Source organism: Cebus imitator, unplaced genomic scaffold, assembly GCF_001604975.1.
Source record: "Cebus imitator isolate Cc_AM_T3 unplaced genomic scaffold, Cebus_imitator-1.0 Scaffold80, whole genome shotgun sequence".
NCBI lineage: Eukaryota > Metazoa > Chordata > Mammalia > Primates > Cebidae > Cebus > Cebus imitator.
This window is the reverse complement of record NW_016107395.1, coordinates 7,442,878-7,456,784: the sequence shown is the minus strand read 5'-3', so window position 1 is coordinate 7,456,784 and position 13,907 is coordinate 7,442,878.

Here is a 13,907-nt window from a genome sequence, read left to right as displayed (position 1 = left end):
CAGGTGCAGAAAAACAAGTACTGTATGATCTAACTTACATGTGGAATCTAAAACTGTCAAATTCACAGAAGCAGAGAGAGTAGACTGATGGTTACTAATGGCTAGGGATAGAAGGTACAGGCAGGGGTATTAGAAATGTTGGCCAAAGGGTACAAGATTTTAGTTAGAGAGGAAGAAGTTCAAGAGATCTATTGTACAACATGATGACTGCAGCTAATAATGTATTCTTGAAAATTACTGAGAGTAGATTTTAAGTGTTCTCATCACACACACAAAAAATAGTGAGGTAATGTGTGTGTTAATTAGCTTGACTGAGACATTTCTCAGTGTATACATATTCCAAAACACTGCTAGCTACACTATAAACATACACAATTTTTATTTGTCAATTAGAAAATCAGAATATGTTAAACAGTCAAACGTTTTGCTTTTTGCTTTTCAAGGGTATGGTTGTTTTGCTTAGTCATGATGTTGATTTTAAAAATCTGTTTTTACCAATTAAATTCCCTTCTTATATAAAAAAGTATTTTTGTTTGTTTGTTTTTACCTCACTTAACTTTAGAAAATTACACTTGGAAATTACAGCTAGAAACACTGAAGGTCTTGCCACACACAATTCTATAAAGCACACTTTCTACTTGCAACCAGATAGAGAGAGGCCCTAGAAATTCATTCAAGAGTGTAATTAAAAAGATAGTAGAATTAATAAGTATAATTAGGTCTCTTTGAAAACGCTCTGCTTGTCATAAGCTGTATTGGGCATTATGCTAGTCTTTTATATGCACTAGTACATCATATGAGATCTGCATCTCAACTAGATTCTGGAGTTTGAAAAGTAATTTAGGAAGCATGAAATAAGAAAGTCTGCCTTTATAGAGTTAACATTACTGCATAAATTCTTATATTTTGTCAGGTAGGAATAGAAGGATAAGCTATGGAAGACCAGAAAAACACTCTTTTTAAAATTAACATTGTAAATATAAATAAGAAAATAGTTTGCATCTTTGGGGTATGTTATGATGTGAAGGTTTGATTAAGCCAAAAGGAGTATCATTATAAGTGAGAAGCCTTGTGGTGGCTAATTAAAAAAAAAAAAAGACATGCATCACTATGGTAATCAAGCACTGAATATGGAAAGCAAGATGAAGTTGGGAAGTGAGCCTGTTTCCAGATATGACTGTTGAACTGAGGAGAGCCCTATCTACAGCAACAGGGAGTGTAGCAGCACATTGGACAGTAACTGACGGCTGACTACAGCCGTGTATAGTGTAAAATGATGTCAGACTTCTGTCTTGATCAATCTCTATGGCAAAACAAACATAAATATGTGTCTGTAGGATACTGATAAAACTACTTTCATTATAAAAGCAATCTAATCTAGACAGATCGTAGGTATTTCACTAATTTTCTTAGAGGGAAAATGATCATTTACAGTAGTTTCAAATTGTTGAGAAAAACTTTCTATTTTTTCCTTCACAGAGACCTTTTATCCCTTAATTCTTATTAACCACTGGGCCTCTTATGATTCCCTTTTCTCTACTCCGTTTGCTCCATATTCAACCACCCACTCACGTGTTTCTAGTCCTCGGAACGTCCTGGCGTTTTCTCGTTGTGTTGCTGTTGTTATTTATCATCAATAAGCATATCTGCCTTATTCCCCACACAGTCAGAGACGTGCTACCCATCCACTGTGTAGTGCATCACAGCACATTTAGGATGACTCATTCAAGCATAAAGTTGTAGTTTTGATTTCAACTAGACCTATTCTATTTTGCTAGCTATTAAATTTACCTAAAACTGCCTCCCAATCAATTATTGAAAGAACCTGGCTCAAATTCTTCCCCTCTTTTTTGAAATAAAATAAACAAACAAACTCACCTCACCTTTTGTATAGGGCCATTCTTTATTGAGAAACCATCCAATATGGACTCTCTTAATTTCTAGTTTCTCCACTTGAATTTTTTCCTCCATTTGCTTTGATTCTTGTGTCTTCCATCTTCCTCCTAACTGTCCAGGGTTTATGACAGGCTAGAAAGTACTGTCCCAGACAGTTTTCTTTCCAAATATATGTTATGGGTAAGAAAAAATAGTACTTTAATAAACTAGTTGAATAAATATTTGAAATTGGAGATGTGCTACATGAAATTATACCAAGTGTGATTGTGTGGTAGTGTGTGTGTTCAAAACAACAGGCATAAGGCTATGTGTTGTGGTCTTATAGCAAAAGCCTGAAAATAACTAAGTGTCCATAAAGAGAGCATTAGGTGACTATACTAAGGTAAAGCCACAACATGAAGTAACTGTGGCTCTAAAATGACCAAGGAATAGCTCTGCATTCTGATAGGAAAGGATCTAGAATGTTCTCAAAGATGCTTTAGATGAAAATAAAAATGAAGACAGAGTTTTAAAAAACTGCCTAAGAGGAGAAAGAACATTAATATGCATGTGCATTTGCTTGTACATTCAAAATGAAATAATGAAAGAATAAACTGAAGTGTAACACTAATTGTTAACTATGGCGGGGAGAGGGATACAGGGTGAGATAGAGACAGAATAAAGACCTTCTTGTATTCATCTTGTTATGGTTTTTTACTTTGGAATTTTTATGTTTTACATAATTTTATATAGTTAAATCATCAAATAAAAAATTAAAATACTGAAAAAAACTGATACCAATGTTGCATACAATTATTATCAAAACACGCAGTAAAAAAATTATTTTAACTTATTTTAAATGCTTAGCATTTTAACTCTATATCCTGGTAAGATATAAGAATAAACAGAACCAAACACCCATCTTAAATTTCATGTAGGTAAACTTATTATTAATATGTTGATAAAACTGTCATAGGTAAAATGTAGGATAAAGTCAATATAAATTATGTTAAACCACTATTTTTGGTATAAAATAAAGAAGACAGTGTAATGAATCATTCCTTTTTCTCTGTCACAATGGATTATTACATGCTTTTGTCCAAACTGAACTCTAATATAAACTTTTAAAATGGCTTGCATATATTTAGAAATAAGAGTGTATGTGTGTGCATGTATACATCCCAAGATGTTAGAACACCTTAGTCTTAAATTTGAATTTGGGATATCATTATAAACTTTTGGGTTTTTTTCCCATTTAAAAATTTGCATTTCTCATTTCTGACCAATGAAAAAGTATGCAATTAACAAAAATTTAGTCGCAGTGAGGATTTTTTCATATCTAGATTGTTCTATCAAAATATCATTTACCACTCAAAGGAGCAAGCTTGTTAGCTGACAATTCAAATCTGGGGAAGACAATGAACAGAATTAGTTTGGAAACTGTTGTAGAATCTTCCAGTTAGGGAAACTAACAAGAACTAACAGACTAATGTCCAATGGACACACGGTCAACTTGAGTTTCTCAGTGGCCTAAAATAAAATAGCTTGAGAATCAAAAATAATGACTACAATGTATTTAACCATACATTTTTATTTGTAATTATAAATCCATAAGTTCTTATGAATTCATTATGATACTCAAAGGAAATAAAGCAACAAAAAGTTTACCTCACTTTTCACCATTGGAGGTTGTTAGGGCATCAATTAGTTACTATAGGAATTTGAGAAAGAGAAAATGCAAACATTTATCTGATCTTCCTGTAACGTTGTGTTTTAGGATAAGCAAATAGTTGAGAAATGAATGTTTTTCTTTGTAAAAGAATGTCTAGTAAATAAAGGAAAAATAATGTAACAGATGTCATTTTTAATTTTTATGTAGCCAAATTTCTTAAAGTGGAAACAAAATGGTAAAATTAATTTTAAAAATACATTTTCTTTATATATATATGTATATATATATATACATTTCTACTATATCCAAAGTGTTACTGTTTCTACATGCATTCAGTATAAAAATATTAAGATTTTTACATTTTTTGCTTTATACTAAATCTCAAAACTCTATGTGTATTCTCTATTTATAGCACATCTCAATTCATACTGGCTGCAACTCAAGTACTCAGTAGCCACATAAATAGTTGTGACTGTCTTGGACAGCACAAGTTTAAAGTATGGATAAGATTGTAGTAACACATAATTCAACTCTGAGATAACATTAATGCAACTCAAAAGTTTCCATAAGGTAATAGAAAATAAACTTTAGTAAAAAAGTATATTTAAAATTATTATTTAGATTAGGCCAATTAACTATTGGGTAGAGTTATGAAAGCAACAATGAATTCAACGATCTTTTCTCTATGTGTCGCTATTGATCATTTATTGCAAGCATTGGTCTGAATTAATGTGAAACAAGTAATAATGAATTTCCTTTAGTTCTTATAAAATTGCTTACAGTTATTTGGAGATAAAGAGCCTATAAACTATTTAAAAGGAAAATATTTCTATTAAATCTATAGAAAAGATAGAGAAAAACCTGAGCAGAATTGACTTAAAATAAGACTTGTTAGCCCTTAAGTGACTAGCTTAAATTCACATACCAAGTCAAAAGCATAGCAGGAGTTAGCATAACAACAGCTGGCGTGGACCGAGTACTATTTGGTGCCACTGAATGCCCACAGCATTCTGTAAGTGAGTACAATGGCCATCTTTATTTTACCAAGGAGGACATTTATGGAGCAATTAAGTAATTTGCACAAGGTTGTACATTTAAAGCATTGCTTCTAACGCTTGAATTCTAACCATAATTATGCTATACTATCTGAAAATTAGCTTGTAGGGTAATTTGGGGTCTTAAACCCAAAATATATAAGGAACTCATACAACTCAATTGCAAAAAACAAATAAACAAAAACCCTTCAACTTAAAAGTGGGCAGAAGACCTGAATAAGCATTTTTCCAAAGAAGAAATAAAAATTACCAACAGGTATATAGAAAGATTCTTAACGTCATTAATTGTTAGAGAAAAGCAAATCAAAACCATAATGAGATATCACCTCACACATGTTAGGATGGCTATAATTAAAAAGGTGGGAGGTAACAAGTCTTGGTGAAGATGTAGAGAAAAGGGAGCCTGTGTATGCTGCTGGTGGGAATGTAAATTGGTATAGCTATTATGGAACACAGTATTAAAAATAGAACCACCATGTGATCTAACAGCCATGCCTCTGGGTTTATACCCAAAGGAAATGAAATAAGTATGCCAAAGAAATGTCTGCACACCCATGTTCATTGCAATGTTATTCACAATAGCCAAGATATGGAAATGAAATCAACTCGAGTATCTGTCAATGGAGGAACTAATAAGGAAAATGTGGTATATGAACATGGAGGACATTACGTTAAGTGAAATAAGCCAATCGCAGAAGAACAATTATTGTATAATCTTACTTACATGTGGAATCTAAAAAAGTCAAACTTACAGAAGCAGAGAGTTAAACAAAGTAGGGGGAAGGAGAAATGAGATGTTGATCAAAGGGAACAAATTTTCAGCTATATGATAAGTAAGTTCAGGAGATACACAGCGTGGTGACTGTAGTTAATAACACCATATTGTATATTTGAAATTTGCTGAGAGGGTAATACTTAAGTGGACTCAACCACCAAGAGAAAAAAGCAACTATGTGAAGTGATGGATATGTTAATTAGCTTGACAGTGATAGTCATTTTACATATATACATTTATTAAAATATCACATGATCTACCTTGAATATATGATTTGTATTGGTCAATTATACCTCAATAAAGCTGAAAAAAATCACTCTCTTAATATTTGCCTTGCATTGAAGAAAGCAAATTGGATGTAACAATTGGCAACATGACATTTCTTCCCAATTCAATTGAAAATCCTGATTATTTTTCCATTCACTTCAGTGGAGGCTTTTCTCTCTTTGTCAGCCAAAATATCCTAATTAGTATGTTCATATTTGTTTAATTGCTTTCTTGGTAAACAGTGCTGGACTTGTAAGGCCATCAAGCCTTTGACCAGGAGCTGTCACCATGGAAATCAAAGCATCAGCCTGTTGACGACATAGGGGACCATCAAGGAAAAGCAGACTCCTGTGAGAATCATGCAACAGACATACAGAAAGAACTAAGACCTAGGGATCATGTGGCTGCAGGGAGAATGGGGTAGACAGAAAGTAGCTGCTTGTGTTAACTCTGTGATAGCATGTGTGTGTGTGTGTGCGTGTGTGTGTGTGTGTGTGTGTGTGTGGCATGTATGTATGTGTGGTGTATTTTAAAAGGAAGGTGGGGTAAAGTAGAATAAGATTTACCTAAGTAAATGATTCTTACTGTCCATTATTGTTTGTGTTTTCCAAAAAGACATTTTCATGGATATGCATCCAAGAAGTTAAACTAGAGCGTCTGATCTCAATCAAGGCTTCAATCTGTAAAAGTGCATGTTTTCCCTAGTAACTAAGGTTAGGTTTTTTGTTTGTTTGCTTTTTTGTTGTGTTTTGTTTTTGAGAGGCAGGGTCAGGCTCTGTCGCCCAGGCTGGACTGAAGTGGCATGATCATAACTCACTATTGCCCCAAACTCCTGGGCTCAAGTGATCCCCTGCTTCAGCTTCCCAAGTGTCTGGGACTTACAGGCATGCACCACAATGCCTGGCTAATTTTTAATTTTTTTTAGAGACAGTGTCTGGCTATGGGCACATGCTGACGGTCAGAACGTTGATGGTCTCATCTCATCTAGTCTCTTGCAGGTTTTCCTAAAGTCCCAGAAATACAGCAGGACAAAGAATTTTCCCAGGACTTTCCATGTTTACTTCTCGGCCAGCAGCTGGAGTCTGAAAAGTCTCTGAGACTCTTTTACTGTCTGGACTGATGCTGGAGGTCTTCAATGGACTCTCTTCTCCTGTGGTTGTGATACCTCGTGATCACTGGAGAATTCTTTTTCATCAGTGTCATAGGGTTGGATAGCTTTTCTCTTAGTGTGTGAGGAAAAGATTGAAATCTTTTAAGGTTTCTGAGTTTTTTCTTTGCATTTAACAGAAGAAGGAAATGACTTCAACAGGCTTATTCTTAAGTATGCCTGGTACAACCTGAAGCACGTAAGTTCTTATTCAAACTCTCCTTATCTCACTGGAATACAAAGAACGTGGTGTCAACAAGAGGTCGTTCGTCCATCTGGAGCACAATACTGGAAGCTGGCATTTCAGAAATTAATAGTGCGCTGTTTTATGATTTCCTGCCTGTGTTATGGGACAGTATGTAACCTGACCTCCATTTCCATTTCAACCTGCATAGCTTCTTACTCACCAAGGGAGTGGTGTATGGGATCATTGGAGTCTGTCTGTCTATACTTCTCTTGCGCTTTCTCACACTTCTAACATCCTAAGAGAGCTTCCCTCTCAGTCACACGCAACACTGTGTACCAACTAACACATAAGAGCCATAGATGCTTAGATGTTAACAGATTCCTATGATTTGTTACTACGAATGTGAGTGAAGAACAATGGTAGAGTAATTTGTAATCTCATTAGCTTTTGGAATATATGCAGTTTATAGTTTCTTTAGAGAGATTGTCAGAAGAGAAAGATTCCACTGAGGCTAGAATAGTCAGGGAGGGTATGCCTTGTACCTACAATCTCCTTTCCTTATATACACCTCAGCATGATAAATCCCAGCCAACTCTGAGAACTGCTGGGTAGATACCCCTGTTCTTTAGCATACCAATGACTAATTCCCTATCTCTGGTGTTTTCCAACTATCAAAAGAAGTGTTTTCAGTCAACCATGGTACTTATTATTTAAATAGTAAATGATACCTTTTCAAGTCTAAAAGTTTTATAATTTTTCCTGCTTGTCATAATTTGTATTTACAGATTATTTAAACAAGTCAACAATGAGTTCTTCGGAGTATGAGCTTTTATTCTGCCTTTGAAAATAAACAAATGTGTATGTACTCATTTGTGCAAATATCACTTGTTCCCCTCTGCTGCCATTTCTGTGACAGCAGTGTGCAGGACTGTGCCTTAGGTGATTATGTTCTGATGGGAAAACAGCCAAACAAAAACTGTCAGCTATTCCATATCCTTTCTGAAGCTATTTAGAAATACAAATTAACATCTAATGTGACGATCTAGAAATCTGGGTGAATAATGTGTTATAAATGTGTGTTTTATTTCCTTAGCTCCCCTAAGCTTCTGGCAAAACAGACTTAAACTTGCATGCTGAGTTTTTTTAAGGTGGATGATGTGGTTTTATGGCATTGATAGGTGGATTGAGTCTTAGTAAATTAAAATGTCCAGTATTTAAAATAAACAAAGCAAAAAGACATGAAAGAAGCTAGATAATAGGCCACATGCATTCTTGTTCTCTGTTAGAAGAGTTACACTTTAATTAAGTTATTTCTTGGCTTATGAACTCAGAGAGGATTTTCTACTAAAAAAAAGCATAGCCAGATCACCACTCAGGGTCATAGAGGTGTCATAACTCAGCTTCTGATAACCCCATTGTCAATGGGAAAGTATCTTGCTTTTGTTCTTTTTAGATGTGGAAGAGGCAAGTTTCTGACAGAGACAAGTTTCAATGTTCTATTTATTTGTCATTTTAGCTTTTCAATGGGTGTAATTTATAAATAGCAAATCATTAATATGCTGAGTACTTTAAAGAGCTTTTAAAATCACTTGAAAATGGTATAAGGAAGCTGTTCTTGTTTTCTTGCTGTGACAAAAGAATGAGGGAAAAATATTAGTCACTCACATGTTGAAAGAGGCATTTTGTACTTTTTCATGTTCTCTTTGAATGAATGGGCTGGTCCGTTGCAAAAAGGCATAAAAACTGTCATTCCTGGGTCATGTAATAAACCACAATTCTCTAGTTTCTAACAAACAATCCCTGAGTATTTTTCACAAAAATTAATGCTTTCAGAATAGCTGAAGTAACTAACGTTTAAGGAGTTTTATGATTTACAAGTGCTTTCACTTATATTTTTATCATTGAGGTAGTAAATTCAGGTATATATTTCTACTAGAAAAAATCAATTATGTTTTTGGCTCAATGTTACGTGATGAAACTGTGACTGAGTTAATTACGAGGAAGAAGCTGTTCTTTTCTATAGTGAAAATTACAGGTCTAACCCAGAGACACATTAGGGATGATTTTCCCTCTCTCTCTAAGGAATAATTGTATCTTCTTGGAGACTCCAATTACTTTGTAGAGCATGATTGTTGATCTATGTGGCAGGGAAATTTTTCAAGTTTCCTGGCTATCTGATTTTGAAGTGCAAGGAAACCCATAAAATAGATGAGAACACATGTAAGCTCGGGATGTTACACTCAATTTTGTTAATTTTACCTCTCAGTTCCTTGGCATGTTCGTTTCCACTGCTACTCCTTTAGTGCAATTTACCAACGTTATACTTAACTAGTCTTCACACATTCACTCTCACTCCAATTTATTCGCTAGTATATTAGCCAGAATGGGCTTATCGAATGTAAATCTGACTATGCTACTCTCCAGTTCCCCATTCTCCACCCCTTGATTTAAAAACTTCAACTGCTTTTTATTGCTCTTGAGACAAAGACCAAAACCAGACAAGTCCTACCTGCCCAATGCCTGGCCTGGCCCTGGTCTTCAGTTCTATGTATTACACACACTTCTGCTTACATTTGTACTCCAGCCTCACTGGCCTTCTGTTAGTTTTCCCTAATGGAATTTGCATATTCCTTTCTCTGTCTACAACACTTTTCCTCCTACTCTTTGTTTAGTTAACTCCTGCTAATCATTCATCCCTTAATTTAAGTATCTCTTCTTCTTCTGGCAAGTGTTCTCTAATTCCAAGGTGAAGCCAGCTTCTCTCACTAAAATTATGTCTTTCTTCAAAATTATGTCCTTATTCATTTAGTCCTGCAACTATTTGATTCATGTCTACCTACCCAGCTGAAATGCTGGAGCAGGAGTTCTATGGAAAAGAGGCATGCCTGCACTCCATTTTACTCCTTGAACTCAGCACAACATGCTTTTCAGAATAGCAGGACCTCAGTAAATATTTACTGAATGAATGACTATGAATACATAAGTGAACACCTGCACCAATAGGTCCACTTCTCAGAAGAAGGTGCCTCAACAAGGGACATATTCTGGTATAATTTTGAAATAAGTTGTGCCATGGGAATTTTTGAGATTTCTGGGATGTATTATGGCTCACAGGCAAATAATTCAGCAGGTGTTTTATGAAGAGCTGTGCCGGCATTAATGCTGAAAGATTGACGCTAAGTATTGCAGAGATCAAAAAATGAAAACGCGTTTGACAAAAGAACATCAAAGGAATCTTTGAGCACCAATGTCTTTTGGGAAAACCCTGAACATTTGAAATGGATGGGCAAAATCTAAAGCCAAAACAATTTCTCTTGGAAAGAGATATTGGAGTCTAATGTAGTAGGCTTAAAGCAACTGGCGGAATGGAGCAGTAGAACATTTCAAGCAGAAGAATAATGTGGGGCAGAGTGTGTCTCTGAAATATCAAAAATTAGCATCTTTATACAATGGACAGGAGGAACTAAACAGGGAAGTCTTATCCCTAATTTCTCTAGGTGCATTAGACTAAACCCTGTTTGTCATTCAGGAAATATAAGAAAAAAAGGAAAGCTGTGGATAATTATTTCTCCCCTTTTATTATATCTAACTTTAATAATTAGTACAAATAATATGTTCTCACTAGGCACTGGATGATGTTGGAAATCAGGATATTTGGAATTAGAATGAAAGCCTTTGTACTGGAATTGGGTCTTGTGTACATAACACTGGAAAAAAGAGTTAGGCAAGCAGAAAAGCTTATCTTAAAAAGAAATAGCTGTTTATAGGTCAGAAAATATGGTGCAGGTTATGGAGTGGTTAAGATCTGTAATACATTTGTATGTTTTGTTTTCTGGGGCCCCTAAAGCATTACACCGCAGAGCCATTATATTTTAAACCTTGATACTAAAGCCTACATTGAAGGGTTTCAGGAGTGAACACACTGTCTGTTTCAGTCTCCTTCAACTCGGCTGCACCTTATGTTCTGAGTAACTTGGCAAGACAAAAATGACACCAAGAATAAAACTGAGCAGTAGTTAGTTAAAAATTTTGTTTGCTTTTTAGTTGTTTTGGTTTAAAATAATTTCAAATTTCAAGAAATACTTTGATTACCTTATCTAATAGAGAAAATAATTTGATTTGTATTACTTCACAGCCTAATGTAGTTCATTGGAGAAAAATCCAAAGTGTTTTTATTGTTTTCTATCCAGCCGTGGTACATTAGAATGCTCCTCTCTCGGGAGAAGGTGCAGTTGATTGGTACACTTTCAAATCTTCATGAAAGTGAGAAGCTATGTTAATAGTTATGTTACTAAGTTGATGAACCAAAGAACACTCCAAATGTGATATATCCAAATGTATATCCAAAAAGTAATTCCTCAGGTTGATGAGAGAGAGAAAGGAGCCACTATATGCAAAGACCTGTCATATTTTATCTGGTTTAATTCTTCAACAACTTCATGGTGATGTTATAATCATCCCAATTTAAAAGATGAGTAAAATGATGCTTGGGTGTGTTAGATCACTTTTCTATTGACATACACATTATAAATGATGGAATTGGAATTGGAACCAAATTTTGCCTCAGTCCATATTCACGATAATATATTCATTTTTTGTTGGTTTTCAAGCCAAGAAGAGGGTCAGAGAATTAGGGATAACAAAATAAAAAATCTAAATAGCACAATCTTAGAATTTCCTTACCTGATGAGATTTTCCTAACATTTTTTTTCTATGATTAACCCTCTATTAGGTAGAAGGTAGTCCTAGAATTAAGAATGATACATCTATAGACATAAAGGCAGTAAAAGAACACAGTGTTGTGATCAGCACAGGGATGAAGCCAAGTTAATAGTAGATATTTAACCCCAGAGGGAAAATGATCTATAAAAATTCCTGCTCATGCCAAAAGAAGCCCGCTAACTCCCATGACAAAAATTAGAGCTCCATTTGGAACATTGGGATATAAGGAAGACTTTAAAAGGAAGGAAAAGATAAATTTGTTGAGTGTGTAAAAGGAAAATCAGGAAAATATATTGTAACAGATATCAAAAGAGAGGTGTCATGAAGGTCAAAGGACAGAGTGTGAGGAAACATGTTAAGTGCAGCAGGAGGCCAATAAGATGTAGGCAGACCTAAATTTGTCAACATCAACGTTAGTGATAATCTTGGAAAGGGCTGTTCTGGTTTACTGGCAAAAATAGCCACTAGAAATGTGTAAGTATGATGTTTTAGTCTGCTCTGGCTTCTGTAGCCAAATACCACAAACTGACTGGCTGAAACAATAGAAATCTATTTCTTACAGTTTTGGAGGGTGAGAAGTGCAGGACCAACAGGCCATCCAATTCATTTTCTGGTGAAGCTTCTCTTCCTAGCTCACACATATCTGCCTTCCCTTTGTATCCTTTTATGGCCTTTCCTGGGTGCCTGTACGTGGAGAGAGAGAAAGAAAGAGCGATCCTCATTGCATAGCGCCTCTAATCCTGTCAGGAAAGCCCCTCATGATCTCATCTAACCCTAATTACCTTCCAAAGGAACTGTCTCTAAATACCAAAACGTGGGGAGTTAGCACTTCAACATATGAATTTGGCAGGGGCCAAGAGTGGGAGTGGGGACTAGAGGGGGAGAGGGGTGCTAACATTTAGTCTATAACAATTTGAGAAATTTACTAGAGATGAAAATAGATAATTTAAATACTGGATGGAGAGGAGGTAGGAATCAACACAGGTTTTTGTTTCATCTAGTTTTGTTTGCGTGTGTGTGTTTTTAAGACGGAGAACAATAGAATCTGACATGACAAAGGGCTTGATTCAGTAAAGGGATAGTAGCAGATAATGCAGTAGTGAGGGGGAATCTTTGGGTGTGTTAGATCACTTTTCTATTGACATACACATTATAAATGATGGAATTGGAATTGGAACCAAATTTTGCCTCAGTCCATATTCACGATAATATATTCATTTTTTTGTTGGTTTTCAAGCCAAGAAGAGGGTCAGAGAATTAGGGATAACAAAATAAAAAATCTAAATAGTACAATCTTAGAATTCCCTCACCTGATGAGATTTATCTCAGAGAGTAGGAATTCTTACTCAAGAGTGTTATAGGATTGCTTGTAGTCCTGAATTTCTAGTTGAGATTCCAATTGTCCCATTTGAGACACAAATTTAAAGTGAAACAATTCCGCAAGCCAGACTGCCTCAGTTTCACTGTCAGTTCTGCAACTTACTAGCCGAGTGAACTGGAGAAGTTACTTAATCTCAGTTTCCTCATCTTTAACGTGGGAATAATAATAATAAAAGTAGTAGCATGTGTCATACAAGTGTACTTCCTGGAGAGCATCTTAGTGCTTCTAATAGTGAAGACTGAAGCTCATGTAATTGGGTGTCTGTTCTTTTGGAAATGTGCCCACTTGGCAATGGGCATCACTCTTGTCTAACTTAGTCTCCCTTATATGTCACTGTCTAAACATCTGCCACTTCCTCCATCCAGGGACCTGGACTAGTGATCTACCCACAGTCTTTTCCCACATACCAACTTGTTCCTCTGCTGTAGGCCTACCAGCCAGTCTCTCAACTCAGAGACTGATTTAGTTGTTCTTGTTCAGTAACAACGAACATAGATTGTGAAATATTCCAGAGCAGGGCATCCTTCTACCTGACAGTGCTGCATCTCTATCTCCGTGCAGCAGCGGTAAGGCAGGATAGGTAGTCAGGGAAGTGACCATGTCTTCAGGACGCAGCAACTGTGGTGACCATACACTGAACACAGTAAGCTCCAGCCTTTGCGTTGTAATTGAGCTCATTCAAGGAAAGTGGGAAACGTCCCCTGTAGAGAACATGCGCACTTTGATTTTACCTGTCCTCAAACTGATTGATTGCTCATTATAATGGTAAAAAATACACCTCTGGGTGGACATTTAAGATGCTAATGAGACATGTGACATATGAACA